General features: G+C 51.2%; 1 protein-coding gene and 1 long non-coding RNA gene across 8 annotated transcripts in view; both read right to left on the minus strand.

Annotated features, from left to right (window-relative positions):
* MAPRE3 (microtubule associated protein RP/EB family member 3) overlaps positions 1 to 14,603 on the minus strand; it is a 53,016-nt gene that overhangs the window by 14,001 nt on the left and 24,412 nt on the right. The window lies entirely within an intron of this gene.
* On the minus strand, positions 2,272 to 8,549 carry LOC149128166 (uncharacterized). Its single transcript, XR_016229533.1, has 2 exons — positions 7,552 to 8,549; positions 2,272 to 7,182 (listed from the first exon to the last, which is right to left on the minus strand). It is a non-coding gene; the product is annotated as an uncharacterized LOC149128166 (long non-coding RNA).

Below are 14,603 nucleotides of genomic sequence, written 5' to 3' on the forward strand. Positions count from 1 at the left end.
TTAGCTGGTGCACTAAGGAATGAGGAAAGCCTCAGTCACTGTGTAGGAGTGTGGGGACAGAGGCTAGACCCACAGACAACTGGGGAGTCCAAGATCACTTGCCCAAGGGAATGCTGGCCAGGGACACCGCGAGCTTGTCACCAAGGCTGTGTGTGTGCGTGTGTGCGTGTGTGTGTGTGGGCAGCATGCCAGGCAGATGAGTGAGTGACTGCAGGGTGGGGAACAGCCAGGTTCTTCCAGCTAGATTCTGAAGTGACATGCACACTCTCGTCTCCAGGACCTCCTGGGCTTTACAGTTGCAGCTACACATGCTGCTTCCTGAGCATTCCTTTAGGTCAAAACAGGCAACATTTGTTTGCCTTCGCCTGGAAAGTCAACAGCATCCCTGGACTTGCTCCCCAGAGTTACAGGGGCTCCTCCTGCTTTTCACAAGTCTGGGAACGCAGCCTCAAGGTCATTACGTTTCCTTTCATTCTGCTCCTGTTTGACGCACGGAGGACCTGCTGTTGGGTCCCTACGACCGATTCCAGCTCCTGTTTGCTCTCAGCCAGGGCCTGCGGTTTTCAGAGGAGTTACCATTTTGCCAAAATAAAGTTCATTCTGCAGGACAGGACTGAGTCGGGGCTGTAAATCCTCGTGGCAGCTGCAGGCCATCCAAAACTTTCCCGGTTATTCCTCAGACCGTGAAGCTGAGGCCTCGCTCCAGCAGGAAGGGGGCTGGCGGCTCTCCGGTGACCACACACACTGCTAACCGTGTGCAGACCTGTCCCTTGGGAATCTGAACATGAGGGGACTCTGAGTTAAGCAAGCCCCTCAGCGACCTGCTCTCTGGCCTTACCAAATCACCATAAACCATTCGACCACAAAGTTCAGGAAAACGCACATGATAAACAACTCGGCATGGATTTCAAAAACTGTTTTTTTTTTTTTGCACCAAAATAGACTTTTTAAAATTCCATTTCCCTGCAAACTTTGTGAAGTCCCCTTGTACATGGGAAACATGGAGAAACCTTTGATGTGATGACTTGATTTCATGGTGATGGAAACCAGGATATGTCACCTCAAAATATGCCTGTTGGACACAAAAATTATTTTTGAGCTACAGGCACTTAAAAAGCAGCAAATGGAGGGAAACACTCTCTTGTCCTTTTTTTTTTTTTTTTTCGCCCCAAGATGGGTCGGAATCCTCCTGTGCTGGACGCAGCTCTTACCAGGCCAGCCAGAGGCAGCAGCAGAGGAGCCTGCAAACCAACCCACTCCACTGGTGTGGGCATTAGCTGGTGCACGTGCTCCCACGTGCTCACCTCCCCTCGGTTTCCCTCCTCTTTCTGCACATTTGTTGCTCCTGGTTGAAGACGCTGTCTGAACCAGAGTTCTAAGCCCCTGCCTGGAGTTTTGTTCGCTGAGGCTTCTCTCGCATGATATACACGGAATGCATGGATAAACTGCATGGGTTTTTTTTTTTTTCTCTTGCTATTCTGTCTTTTGTTACAGGGGTCTGTTCCAACTCTGCACTTATGGGGGTGAGAACGCCCAGTGCCCACACCCACCCTTGTCTAACAGCCATGGCAGCTGAGCCGGTGGAGGCTTCTGCACACTTGATTTTAGGATGTTACATTAAATTGTCCTTCAGATAGCACAATATTTGGAAACACATACCAGGGGCTGCCGCTGTGGCACAGTGAGTTAGGCAGCGCCTAGAGCACCAGCATCCCTTATGGGTGCTGGTTTGAGTCCCGGCAGTTCCACTCCTGATCCAGCTCCCTGCTAATGCGCCTGGGAAAACAGCAGAGGATGGCCCGAGTCCTTCAGTCTGGCCCCAGCCTGGCTCTTGAGGCCATTTGAGGAGTGAACCAGCAGATGGGAGATCTCTCTCTCTCTCCCTCTCTCTCTCTCCATTTCTCATTCTCTCTCTAACTTTGCCTTTCAAATACATAAATAATAAAAAAAAGAATGTACCCACCATTTCTCAGCCAGTAGGCTTACCACCAATGAGTCCCATTACCTTCTCCCTCACATATTCTGTCCATTGCAGGTGCACCTTGGAATCTACCACTCCATCTTTATTATTTTTTATTATTTATTCATGTTTTAAAGAAAAGGAATGGATATTTATTTTAGAGAGGGGGAGCGAGCCAGTGCCTATCTACGATTCACTCTCCAAATGTCTGCAATGGTTGAGGCTGGGCCAGGCAGAAGCCAGGAGCTAGGAACTGACATTGGTTAGGAACCCAATGACTTGAGCCAGGGAATTGGAATCTTAGCAGGGAATCGGAATGAGGAGCCAGCCAGAGCTGGGTGCTGCGCCCGGGGACCTCGGCGTGTTACACAGGTGGGGGCTGGGTGCTGCGCCCGGGGACCTCGGCGTGTTACACAGGTGGGGGCTGGGTGCTGCGCCCGGGGACCTCGGCGTGTTACACAGGTGGGGGCTGGGTGTTGTACCCAGGGACCTCGGCGTGTTACACAGGTGGGGGCTGGGTGTTGTACCCGGGGACCTTGGTGTGTTACACAGGTGGGGGCTGGGTGCTGTCCCAGGGGACCTCGGCGTGTTACACAGGTGGGGGGCTGGGTGTTGAACCCGGGGACCTCGCGTGATACACAGGTGGGGGCTGGGTGCTGTCCCAGGGGACCTCGGCGTGTTACACAGGTAGGGGGCTGGGTGTTGAACCCGGGGACCTCGCGTGATACACAGGTGGGGGCTGGGTGCTGCGCCCGGGGACCTCGGTGTGTTACACAGGTGGGGGGCTGGGTGTTGAACCCGGGGATCGGCGTGTTACACAGGTAGGGGGCTGGGTGTTGAACCGGGGATCGGTGTGTTACACAGGTGGGGGCTGGGTGTTGAACCCGGGGACCTCGCGTGATACACAGGTGGGGACTGGGTGTTGAACCCGGGGATCGGCGTGTTACACAGGTGGGGGCTGGGTGCTGCGCCCAGGGACCTCGGCGTGTTACACAGGTGGGGGGGTGTCTGCCCTCCCTCCCTTTAGGTGTCATGCTCTCAGGGAGGCCGTCTGGTCTTGGTTTCCGCTCGGGGAAGAGACTGTTAGATAACTTCACTCCAGGAGAAAAACCAGCCTTGGAATTAGGAACGCAAACCTTAACCCCACAAGCAGAATACAGGACTGCTTTCTTTCTCCCCAAGCCTTTCCACTTCATGCTTTATAAGGAGTCTGGAAAGCAGGGGGAATACTACCCAATGTGATTTCCGCAGGATACGGCGGGATGTGAAGAGGGATCAAGGATGACGCCACAGTTCCCGGCCAAGCTGCTGGAAGGACGGAGAAAACTGCAGGAAGCGAGGCCTGAGTGTGGGGTACGGCTCAGGCGCTCACCAATGCTACACTGTGGTACTCCAACAAAGAAGGGAATTAGGAAATAGAGCCTTGGGGCCGATGCTGTGGTGTAGCGGGTAAAGCCACCACCTGCAGTGCCAGCATCCCATATGGAAGCTGGTTCGAGTTCCAGCTGCTCCACTTCCCATCTGGCTCTCTGCAGTGGCCTGGGAAAGCAGAAGGTGGCCCAAGTCCTTGGGCCCCAGCATCTATGTGGGAGACCTGGAAGAAGCTCTTGGCTTTGGAACCGCTCAGCTCCAGCTGTGTGGTCATTTGGGGAGTGAACCTGTGGATGGAAGACAGCTCGCTCTCTCTCTCTCTCTCTCTCTCTGCCTTTGCCTCTCTATAGCTCTGCCTTTCAAATGAACAAATAAATACATCTTAAAAAAATAAAAAATAGTGCCTTTAATGGAACATAGTATTCCATGATTTCATTAAATCATCCTCCATTTGTTGGATATTTTTCATGTTTAAATAGTCCTGGAATTAATCTTCGAACACTAAGTTTTTGTCTAAATATATTACTATTTCCTTGGGGAAAGGGATTCCTGGGCAAAAGGCATCACGTATGTTTTAAGGCCTAAAGTTTTCCAAAGAAGGCCATGCCTTTTATTTTTATTCCAGAAGCTTATGAGTGCTCATTTTCAAACTGACTCTGTGTTACTGTTGTTAACTTTTTTGTTGTTTAAAATATGTTTCAATTACTAGTGAGAAAGAATACATTTCCATGTTTATTACCCATATTGTCTTCAAAAAGTTCATGGAAAATGTGCATTCTTTCTTTCATTTTTCCTTTTTGCTTGTGAGGCAGAGTCAGAGAGGGAGAGAGGGAGAGAGGGAGAGAGGGAGAGAGGGAGAGAGGGAGAGAGGGAGAGAGAGAGAGAGGGAGAGGGAGAGAGGGAGAGAGGGAGAAAGGGAGAGAGGGAGAGAGAGAGAGAGAGAGAGACTGCGCTTCCATTTGCTGCTTCAGTCCCCAGTGTCTGCAGTGGCTGGGGCTGGGCCAGGCCGATGCAGGGAGCCAGGAGTGCACTTCAGGTCTCACACAGCAGCAAGAACCCCATCGCTGAAGTCATCCCTGCTCTGCCCCAGGTCTGCCCCAGCAGGGGCTGAAGCCAGGAGTGGGTTCAGGCACTCAGATACGGGACGTGGGCGTCCCACCAGGCGTCCCAGCTGCTAGGCCACATGCCTTCCCTCGCATTATCTTTTAATTCTATTTTCCTGAAGCCCTTGTGTGCGCTTACCCTTCTGTGACCTGCTTTGGGCCGTAGAGTTTGAGGAGCCCGCGAATCATGTGTGTGGTCGTGTCTAAGAAACATCTGGAAATCCTGATGATGAATTCTTGTCCTTTACACCTTCTATGGAAGAGATGAATGTACCGACCCCGGACACACCTGTGGCATTGTTTCTTCTTTTTTATGAAGTTCTTGATATTCCACGTAATTTATTCTAAGCATGAGGTACTAGAAAATGTCCGTATATGAAGTTTTGAAAGATTCACCAAAGGTAATTATTAAAAGAAAGTAAATACTATGGTCACACCCGAGCTACAGAGAAACGTGTTTTGAGAAGAAAAAAAGTGGAAGTTTGGTAATAACAGGGAAAATGCACATTTCCAGGGAGCCAAGACAAAGTTACACAGTATCCAACATATTCCTGTCATGTCTTCCCCTAGGAGATTGGGGATGGGGGGGGCGGGGAGGAGGAGAAGCTTAAGAGGGAAAAAGGATTTAGGATTTCCTGAGATGTTGCTGAAAGTAGGGGCACTGAGAATTCAGGAAGCACTGCCCAAACAGGAAGGCTTCTGGTGTATTTGCTAAGAATACGCTGGCACATGGAGCCGCGTGGATGGGCACCATGGCCCATGGAATCACAGAGCTGGTGGGAAACACTCCACGGAACCCAACTCCAGCTCTGCCTCTCATGATCTTCCGGACTCGGGTCAGAGACGGTGTCTCTGCAGGCCTGAGGGCCTCACTGTAAGACAGGGACGCCTACTGGCTATCACGGTGCATGGTTCAGGGGCGCAGGTACTCGGCACCCCTGCACAGAAGAGGCTAGCCAGCACAGGAAGCATGCTGACCCTTACTAATAACTAACAAGCGCCTGCGCTGCCAGGCTCCTGGTTTTGGCCTCTCCCAGCGCCAGCAATGGCAGCTATTCTGGGAGTAACCCAGCAGATGGAAATCTCCTTCTCTCTGTCGTCCAAAACAGCAGCAACAACCGGGCGTGCAATGACTCATTGGCACCGATGGCCAACTGACTCAGCGCCTGTCCAGCACCCTGAGGCCCTGCCCATCTCCACTCGGAAGGCCAGAAAAATGCGGTACTTGCTTCTCCAGCCCCCTTAGAGCCAAGAGCACCTGAGATCGTGACGCAACACAACAGCTTCGTCCTTGACGATGCCCTTGGGCTGACCACCACCCGGACCTCGCGCTCCTAGGCTCCCACCCCGAGCAAAATACCCTCCATCATTTGTTCAAGCCACTGTAATGGGGCTTGCTGTTACTGGCATCAAAACACTGTCCCAACTGACAAAGATGTGGAAAGATATTTACAATATATTACATGGGAGGGAAAATATTACAAAACAAAAATGCAGGCATAGAAGAATGACGCAAGAGTAGATTCTAAAACTATAATTGTTCTGCCTGACGGAGGGTCATAGGGAGTGTTATTTTCTTCTCTAGGTTTATTTAGATTTTTAAAATTTTCTACAATGAATATGTATTATTTTTATGACAAGAAAAAAATCCCAATAAAGTGTTTCTTTTTCTTTTAAAATTATTTATTTATTCACTTTGAAAGTCAGAGCTACAGAAGGAGAGGTAGAGACAGAGAGAGAGAAATCCTCCATCTGTTGGTTCACTCTCCAAATGGCCACAACGGCCAGGGCTGGGCCAGTCTGAAACCAAGAGCTTCATGCGGGTCTCCCATGTGGGTGGCAGGGACCATCCACCACTGGAACTGGACCAGAGGTGGAGGAACCAGGACATGAACCGGTGCCCCTATAGGATGCCGGCATCACAGGCGGTGGCTTAGCCTGCTATGCCACAACGCTGGCCCCACAATGAAAATATTTCTAGAGCGGCAAAGGGGACAGAGAAGTAAAGGCAGAAACTTGTGGTCGCTCAGCAAGAGGTCCTGACACCAGCCGCTGAGATAACTACATTCTGTCTGGGTGCTGCCGACTTCCCAGTTAGATCTGGGGTTTTAAAAGGTGCCCCAGGTGCACGGAGCTCCACCTCCACTGGAGGGCGCTCTCAGCAAGCACCGCCCGGGAGGCTGCGCGTCACTCGAGCTCTCCTTGGCGCATCTCTCCCCGCTGGGTCCCGGGCCTTGTTTCCAACCTCCTCAACTCTCGCTCTTTTCTAAAGAAGCTTCTTGGTGGAATTAAACGAGGTAACCTGTCCGAGAGCACTTCATACGTTACTAAGTGGAACAAGGGTAGGTCATTCTTCTTGTGAGGCATCTCTTCCTCACTCCCCTCCCTCCCCGTTTTTAAATCTTTCCCTCTTCTCTTCGTTCTACTTCCCTCCTCTGCCTCAGCTGGCTTTGACAGAAGAGGGACTGACAGTGGGCCCCGCAGCCTTGCACCTGCCGCTATCTCACGGGCCTGGCGCGCTTGCTCATCGGTGAGCTCTCTGAGCAGTACCAGGTCTTTCAAGCCCCAGAACATTTCCTATCACCTGTCTCACCACACTCACCAGGTGAGTGGCAGTACTGACATTTCTTTTATTGATTTCTGATCAGGATAAAGCGTAACACTAATACAAATGCACACACTTACTTGTAAAAAAATCATCTATATAATTGAGTGAAAATTTGCTATGTGCATCTTAAAACTTCAGACCTTAGCCGGCGCCGTGGCTCAATAGGCTAATCCTCCACCTTGCGGCGCCGGCACACCGGGTTCTAGTCCCGGTTGGGGCGCTGGATTCTGTCCCGGTTGCCCCTCTTCCAGGCCAGCTCTCTGCTATGGCCAGGGAGTGCAGTGGAGGATGGCCCAGGTGCTTGGGCCCTGCACCCCATGGGAGACCAGGAAAAGCACCTGGCTCCTGGCTCCTGCCAGGATCAGCGCGGTGCGCCGGCTGCAGCGGCGGCCATTGGAGGGTGAACCAACGGCAAAGGAAGACCTTTCTCTCTCTGTCTCTCTCTCTCACTGTCCACTCTGCCTGTCAAAAAAAAAAAAAAAAAAAAAAAAAAAAAAAAAACTTCAGACCTTGTTCACAGCAGGCATGTAGTCTAATTGTTAAGGTGCTCATGCCCATACTGGAGTATATGGGTTTGATACCAGATCTCGTTCCTGATTCCAGCTTCCTGCTAAAACAGACCCTACGAGGCAGTGGGGACGACCTGGGTAATTGGGCTCCTGGCACCCATGTAGATGACTTGGACTGAATTCCCAGCTCTTGGCGTCAGCTTGGCCCAGCCCTAGCTGTTGCAAGCATTTGGAGAGTGAACTTGTGTATGGGAGTGGCTCTCTCTCTCTTTCTCCCTTTCTCTCTCTTGGTTTTTCCCCCTCCCACTCCATTTCCTCCTGGCTGCTCTAAATAAAGAAATAAATATTTTTAAATCTTGAAAACATTCGTGTCTTGTGAAATCATGTTTAAAAACCGCCGGTGGCAGGACACCACCTGAGATGCCTGCATCTGGGACCAGAGGGCCTGGGTTCGAGTCCCAGCTGCTCCCAATCCCATTTTCCTGCTCATGAGCACTCTGGAGGCAGCAGGGATCGCTCAGGCACTTGGGTCCCTGCCGCCCACATGGGAGACCTGGACTGAGTTCTTGGCTCCTGGCTTTGGCCTCGCCCAGCCTTGGATGATGCTGGCATTTGGGGAGTGAACCAGCAGGTGGGAGATCTCTCTGTCTGCCGCTGTCTCTCTGCCTTCAAGTGAATAAGTAAAATACAAGAACCAACAACTAAGAATTGGTAGAAAGATAAGTAGTTTGGAAAAACGAACTTTTTCTTTCAAACTGCTGTTTAAAAATACTGAGAAATATACTCAGAATCTAAATGGAAACATTGATAATGACAATGAGGAAATGGTTAAATATTGTATGGCAAAATGCTAGAACTAATTTATATTTTAAATCTGTATCAGGCTGGCACCGCGGCTCACTAGGCTAATCCTCCACCTGAGGCGCTGGCACACCAGGCTCTAGTCCCGGTCAGGGCGCCAGGTTCTGTCCCAGTTGCTCCTCTTCCAGGCCAGCTCTCTGCTGTTGCCCAGGAGTGCAGTGGAGGATGGCCCAAGTGCTTGGGCCCTGCACCCGCATGGGAGACCAGGAGGAAGCACCTGGCTCTTGGCTTCGGATCGGCATAGCGCCTGCCATAGTGGCCATTTGGAGAGTGAACCAACAGAAGGAAGACCTTTCTCTCTGTCTCTCTCTCTCTCTCTCACTGTCTAACTCTGCCTGTCAAAAAAAAAAAAAAAAATCTGTACCAGCTGCTGAAATGCTAAACAACTCCGCAAGGACCCATGAACGGTCACGCTGGAAGTGCGTGTAGAACTCCCGCCCCGGCCGAGCTGTCACCCAGCCACTGTGTTTCTCGCCCGCCTCGTCCCTCCCACACTCACTCCCACACTTTGTGACTGGACAGATTCCTGGGCTCCGTTCTCTTTTCCTTCAACTGTGCCAAAACGCTGATGTAACCCTCTACCTCCCTGGCACCCTCTGGGGGTCCTCTCTGTCTCCGGGTTCTGTGGGATAACACCGCACTTTTGGGCCTGTGTTCATGATGTCATTTCACTCCCCCCGACCCCCAGCCCGCCTCTTCTCTGACTTCTCCAACCCCAACCCCTAGGTGTCAGTCTTCCTGAGACTGCCCACCTCACTGCCTAGACTTGGCCTGAATGCACTCCTTCTCTGAAGGTCAAGTTCACGTTTTGCCACTTCTGTGAGCACCAGCTGACAGAACTGCGCTGATAGGCTACGTAAGAGGCTGATATACATACTCAAAAGACGTACATCAGAGGTTCCACATTTGGGTCTTAAAGAAATGGAAGCTATTTGATAAGACAGAAGGATTTGCAACAAAGTGTGCAAAATACATCAGGGTTCAAACTGACAGGTGCCCAAAAGGAGCTGCCGTTGTGATGGGCCTGACAACAGGTGGCCCTGACCACACTGGCTGACTGCAGTCCTGTGCCTGGCCCTAGCACTTCTTTTCTCGTCTGCTCCTCTGGACGCCGTGCAGCCTGGCTGTGCCAATGGCATCGTTAGCCCCACCTTGCAGGCTGCACGTCCGGTTCTCGGGAGCCCATCATTACAGTGCCCCACTGCCCTCTAGTGCTCGCCCCAAGGCTGGCACCCACCTGTCTCCAGCTTCACCTCCTACAACCACCCCCATCCTGCCCCGGGTTCCAGGTCTGAGGAGCCACAGCAGGCTGAATCACACCTCAGAGCTCTGTGTCTGGAATGGGCCACTGAAGAAAACCTTCCCTGCAGAGCTGGTTATGGGCGGCAGAGCCACCCCAGGGAGTGGAGAGGTCCCCACCAGGGCAAGTGTCAAGCTGGGGACGCCCTGTGGGGATGTCTGGGTGGGATCAAGAACCAGGCTGGTGGCATAGCAGGTAAGGTCACTGCCTGCGACACCAGCATCCCATGTGGGCACTGCTCTGTGTCCCAGCTGCTCCACTTTTTTTTTTTTTTTTGATGGGCAGAGTTAGACAGTGAGAGAGAGAGAGACAGAGAGAAAGGTCTTCCTTCCGTTGGTTCACTCTCCAAATGGCCGCTACGGCCAGCGCACTGCGCTGATCTGAAGCCAGGAGCCTGGTGCTTCCTCCCAGTCTCCCATGTGGGTGCAGGGCCCAAGGACCTGGGCCATCCTCCACTGCACTCCCGGGCCACAGCAGAGAGCTGGACTGGAAGAGGAGCAACCGGGACAGAATCCAGTGCCCCAACCAGGACTAGAACCCCATGTGCTGGCGCCGCAGGCGGAGGATTAGCCAAGTGAGCCACGGCACCGGCCTAAAGTCTCCTTTGTCTCCTACGGCTGCTCATGGACCCTGGAGGCAGGAGCTCCTCATTTTGGACTCAGCAGACTGCAAGACCTCGATATTGGTAAGGCTCATGGCAGGAAAGAGGGAACGGGCACACGAGTGGGCCAGGCTGTTCTAACACATTTCCTTCCGCTCTCTTCCCATTGTCTGCTGTGGCTCAAACATCAGAGGTCTCCAAATGGAGGAGGCCCTGCACTGTCTTCTGGGGAGGCTCTCTCTCTCTCTCTCTCTCTCTCTCTCACACACACACACACACCCCTCACGTGTTTGGAAAAGCTCCCATTCTGACTTGCCCTCCAATGTTTGAGTACCATGCTTTCTCCTGACTCCATCATTAAGGAGCAGCCTTGCCTTTCTCTTCCATTTATTCTTTCTTTATCTGTTTTGATCACTATAAATCCAGCTTATTTTATTCAAAGAGTTATAACACATGACTACGATATTTTCAATGCCCCAGTTGTGCCAGCGTTGGCAGTGGGAGCCCTGCAAGCTCTCGTGAGTCCTTCTGACACATCCCATCCTTCCCTCATTCTCCCAGAAGTTCCCCACTTTGATCCAGGTTCAACTTGTAGCTTCCCTACCTCAGTCTTGAACAAATCATTTCTGTAAGGATTCCCGGTCTTTTTAGGGGAGAGTGGAAACCACTTAGGTGCTGTATTAGTATTTAGGATCAAAAAGGACCACAGCAAATCCAGGAAAGGCCCAGGAAGAGCCTCTTTAGTGGTTGTGATTATTAAGCAAGGACTGGAAACTTACGAGCCAGGGCCCCCTTTTCTGGTAAATACGGTTTTACTATAACACAACCAACCTGTCCACTTCCCGGCCATCTGTAGCTGCTTTTGTGTTACAAACAACAGAACTGAATAGTTTTGACTGAGACCATATAGTCTGCATAATATAAAATATTTTCTATCCAGCCCATACAGAAAATTAACAAATATCTATGTGTTACACACAGGATTCCCTACAGGGAGAAACAGAGTGACTTGGAGATATTATGAGATTCATGAGTCCTCCTGATGTCTGGGAAGCATGGACTTAAAAGTATAAGTTGTCCACATAAAATAAGCTGCAAACTTGGGAAACTGTGACATGGCACGATATGGAGTTGTTGTGATGGTAGTTTAACAGAGGTGTTGGTTGTTACGGAAAAAAAAAAAGATACTTGGAAAGTAAACCTGTGCTCGTGTGATTTCAACAATGTCCACAGGAGTAGCACCCCGTGTACTTGGAACTGGCATTCCGGTCTCTAGCCCCGTGTACTTGGAACTGGCATTCCCCTCTCTAGGACAGACGGCAACACATCGAGTGGGGGGGTGGGAGTTCATCACCCTTGAGCTTCACCATGGTGTGGGTGACATATCATTGCTTCACGTCTCCCAACTCTATTTGCTCCGATTTCACGCTCACAAAGAAAGTCCTGATTACCTTTCTGATTTTCAGGGCACCAATACAGGGGAGAAGTACACCCCTTGCAGCTCTACACTGATTTAGAGATGTGCCGGAACGAGTAAACGTGTCAGTTTTCCCAGGGCTCCGCAACATCAAGAGCTGATCATTAAGTTGTCAGAACTAGGACGTGAGAGGCCAGGTCCTGACCCGTGTCAGTTTCCTTAGAACGAGCGCACAGAGTCAAGACTGCCTGATCCCAGCTCTCTGCTGTGGTCCGGGAGTGCAGTGGAGGATGGCCCAAGTGCTTGGGCCCTGCACCCCATGGGAGACCAGGAGAAGCACCTGGCTCCTGCCATCGGATCAGCGCAGTGCGCTGGCTGCGGCGGCCATTGGAGGGTGAACCAACGGCAAAAGGAAGACCTTTCTCTCTGTTACTCTCTCTCTCACTGTCCACTCTGCCTGTCAAAAAAAAAAAAAAAAAAAAAAAAAAAAAAAAAAAAAGAGACTGCCTGATCATCACTACATTTCTTTCAAAGTGAGCAGGTGCAGAAGTACGCTGAAATGTTGGACAGCTCCCTCCCGCCAAGACGAGGGCTCGGCCCAAACCCCGGGGCTCCCAGAGGCGCTCCTCAGTGTCAGTGCTCTCAGTCTCCGTCTTGTGGGAGAAGCCCAGCCCTTGCTGCGGACAAAGCACGGTTCTCAAGGTGTCCATTAGAGTCCTGGCTTTCCTGCCAGACGTAGACTCTTACCTGCCCACGGGGCCTACAGCAGTAGGATGAAGGGGGAGGTCCATCCTATCCTAAATCCAGCAGACATCAGAATCCATGAGGCTGGGAAGGAGACACTGGGCTCCCCTGCTGGCCTTAATCTGGCAGACTCACGGGCAGGCAAGGGTCACGCCTGACACAGAAGCATGGTCACCTGCAGTGTCCAGGGACAGCAGCAGGAGGCACCCACCCTCCTGACCCCGGCGCTTTCCTCCAGAGGGAGCCCTCTGATCCTCAGAACAACTTCCTTCTGCGTCCTGGAGAAGGCCTGAGCTCTCGCTAGACACACTGCTGTCTGATTACTGCGGCTCACTGCAGTGTAGACAGTTTGTGATTTGAAGTGATGTCAGAACACATGGCTAAGAGAGGATGAGGAATGAGCTAAAACAGTGCCTCATATTTGTCTTCTCAATTCCACTGCAAACCAAAGTAGATGCTTAACGTTTATTGAGTAACCTGTCTTCTCTTACCCCAGACATCCACCCCTAACTCTTAGAATAGGTCCAGACTTAAAATGATAAAAGTTAGGGGACCAGCGCTGTGGCATAGCGGGTAAAGCCACTGCCTGCAGTGCCAGCATCCCCATATGGGCACCAGTTCAAGTCCTGGCTGCTCTACTTCCCTTCCAGCTCTCTGCTAAGGCCTGGAAAAGCAGTAGAAAATGGCTCAAGTCCTTGGGCCCCTGCACCTGCGTGGGAGACCTGGAAGAAGCTCCTGGCTTCAGATCAGCAAAGCTCTGGCTGTTGTGGCCAACTGGGAAGTGAACCAGCAGATGGAAGACCTCTCTCTCCCTCTCTCTGCCTCTCCTTTTCTCTCTGTGTAACTCTGACTTTCAAGTAAATAAATAAATCTTTAAAAAAATAGAAAACAATAAAAGTTATCTAAGAACATTACTTATGAGGTGTGCCACACTTCCCCTAAAAAAACACTTTAAAACAGAATTTTTTTGTTAAAAGATATTGCTAAGCTTTTAGATGTAAACACAGTAAAATGAACACCCATCCTTCGTTCTTCTCTCTTAGTAACAGCAGTCATACCAGGGCTTGATTCCCCAACATCACGACATTGAGATCTGTAAAATCCCCTTTCTCCTAGAAAGTCGGCACAAAGGGTGTGTGTGGGATGGTGACGGTGGTGGTGAGACAGGGAACCAGCGTTCATACAAGCAGCCTCGGGAGGCGCAGTGAGAAGCTGGTAGACCTGCGACCACCACTTCACAAGGACAGCAGTGGGAGCCTCTTGCTCTTAGCAGGAAGGACACACAGTCGTCACTTGCATCCCGGCTAATTTAGCGTTTGTGAGTCTGATCTACGAAAGGAAGACGGGGAGTGGATGCCTGGAAGTTGCCAGGGCATTGCAGAGGGCCTGCGGGTCGTGTAAGCCCCTGCCAAGGCAACTGCAGGCGGGTCTGACATTCAGCAGATCTACGGCAGGCGAATGATGTTTGTACGCCGGCGAGTGATGTTATCAATGCCCCAGGGGCCCTGGCAGAACAAAGGTCCCGCACTGCTGACTGGGCAACCTCCTGACTTAGGATTGCGGATGGAGGTAGAAGGCAAGACTGAGGCAGCTGTGTGAAAATAATGCCACTTCTTCATGTGGGTGCAGCAAAGGAAATGGGGAGCTTGATTCTGTTTTGAAAAAAGAGTTGGGGCCAGCACTGTGGCGCAGGGGGTTAAAGCCCTGGCTTGCAGTGCTGGCATCCCGTATGGACGCCGGTTCTAGTCCCGGCTGCTCCTCGTCCGATCCAGCTCTCTGCTATGGCCTGGGATAGCAGTAGAAGATGGCCCAAGTCCTTGGACCCCTACACCCATGTGGGAGACCTGGAGAAGGCTCCTGGCTCCTGGCTTTGGATCAGCTCAGCTCTGGCCGTTGCAGCCATCTGGGGAGTGAACCAGTGGATGGAAGACCTCTCTATCTCTGGCTCTACATCTCTCTGTAGCTGTCTTTCAAATAAATAAAATAAAACTTTTTTAAAAAAAGAAAAAGGATCATGTAGGATCTCTGTCCTTAATGTGCTGTACATTGAGACTTAATGCTATAACGAGTACTCAAACAGTATATTTCACTTTGTGTTTCTATGGGGGTGCAAACTGTTGAAATCTTTA

The sequence above is a fragment of the Oryctolagus cuniculus genome, chromosome 2 (assembly GCF_051225735.1).
Source record: "Oryctolagus cuniculus isolate XC-2025 breed Fujian yellow rabbit chromosome 2, ASM5122573v1, whole genome shotgun sequence".
NCBI lineage: Eukaryota > Metazoa > Chordata > Mammalia > Lagomorpha > Leporidae > Oryctolagus > Oryctolagus cuniculus.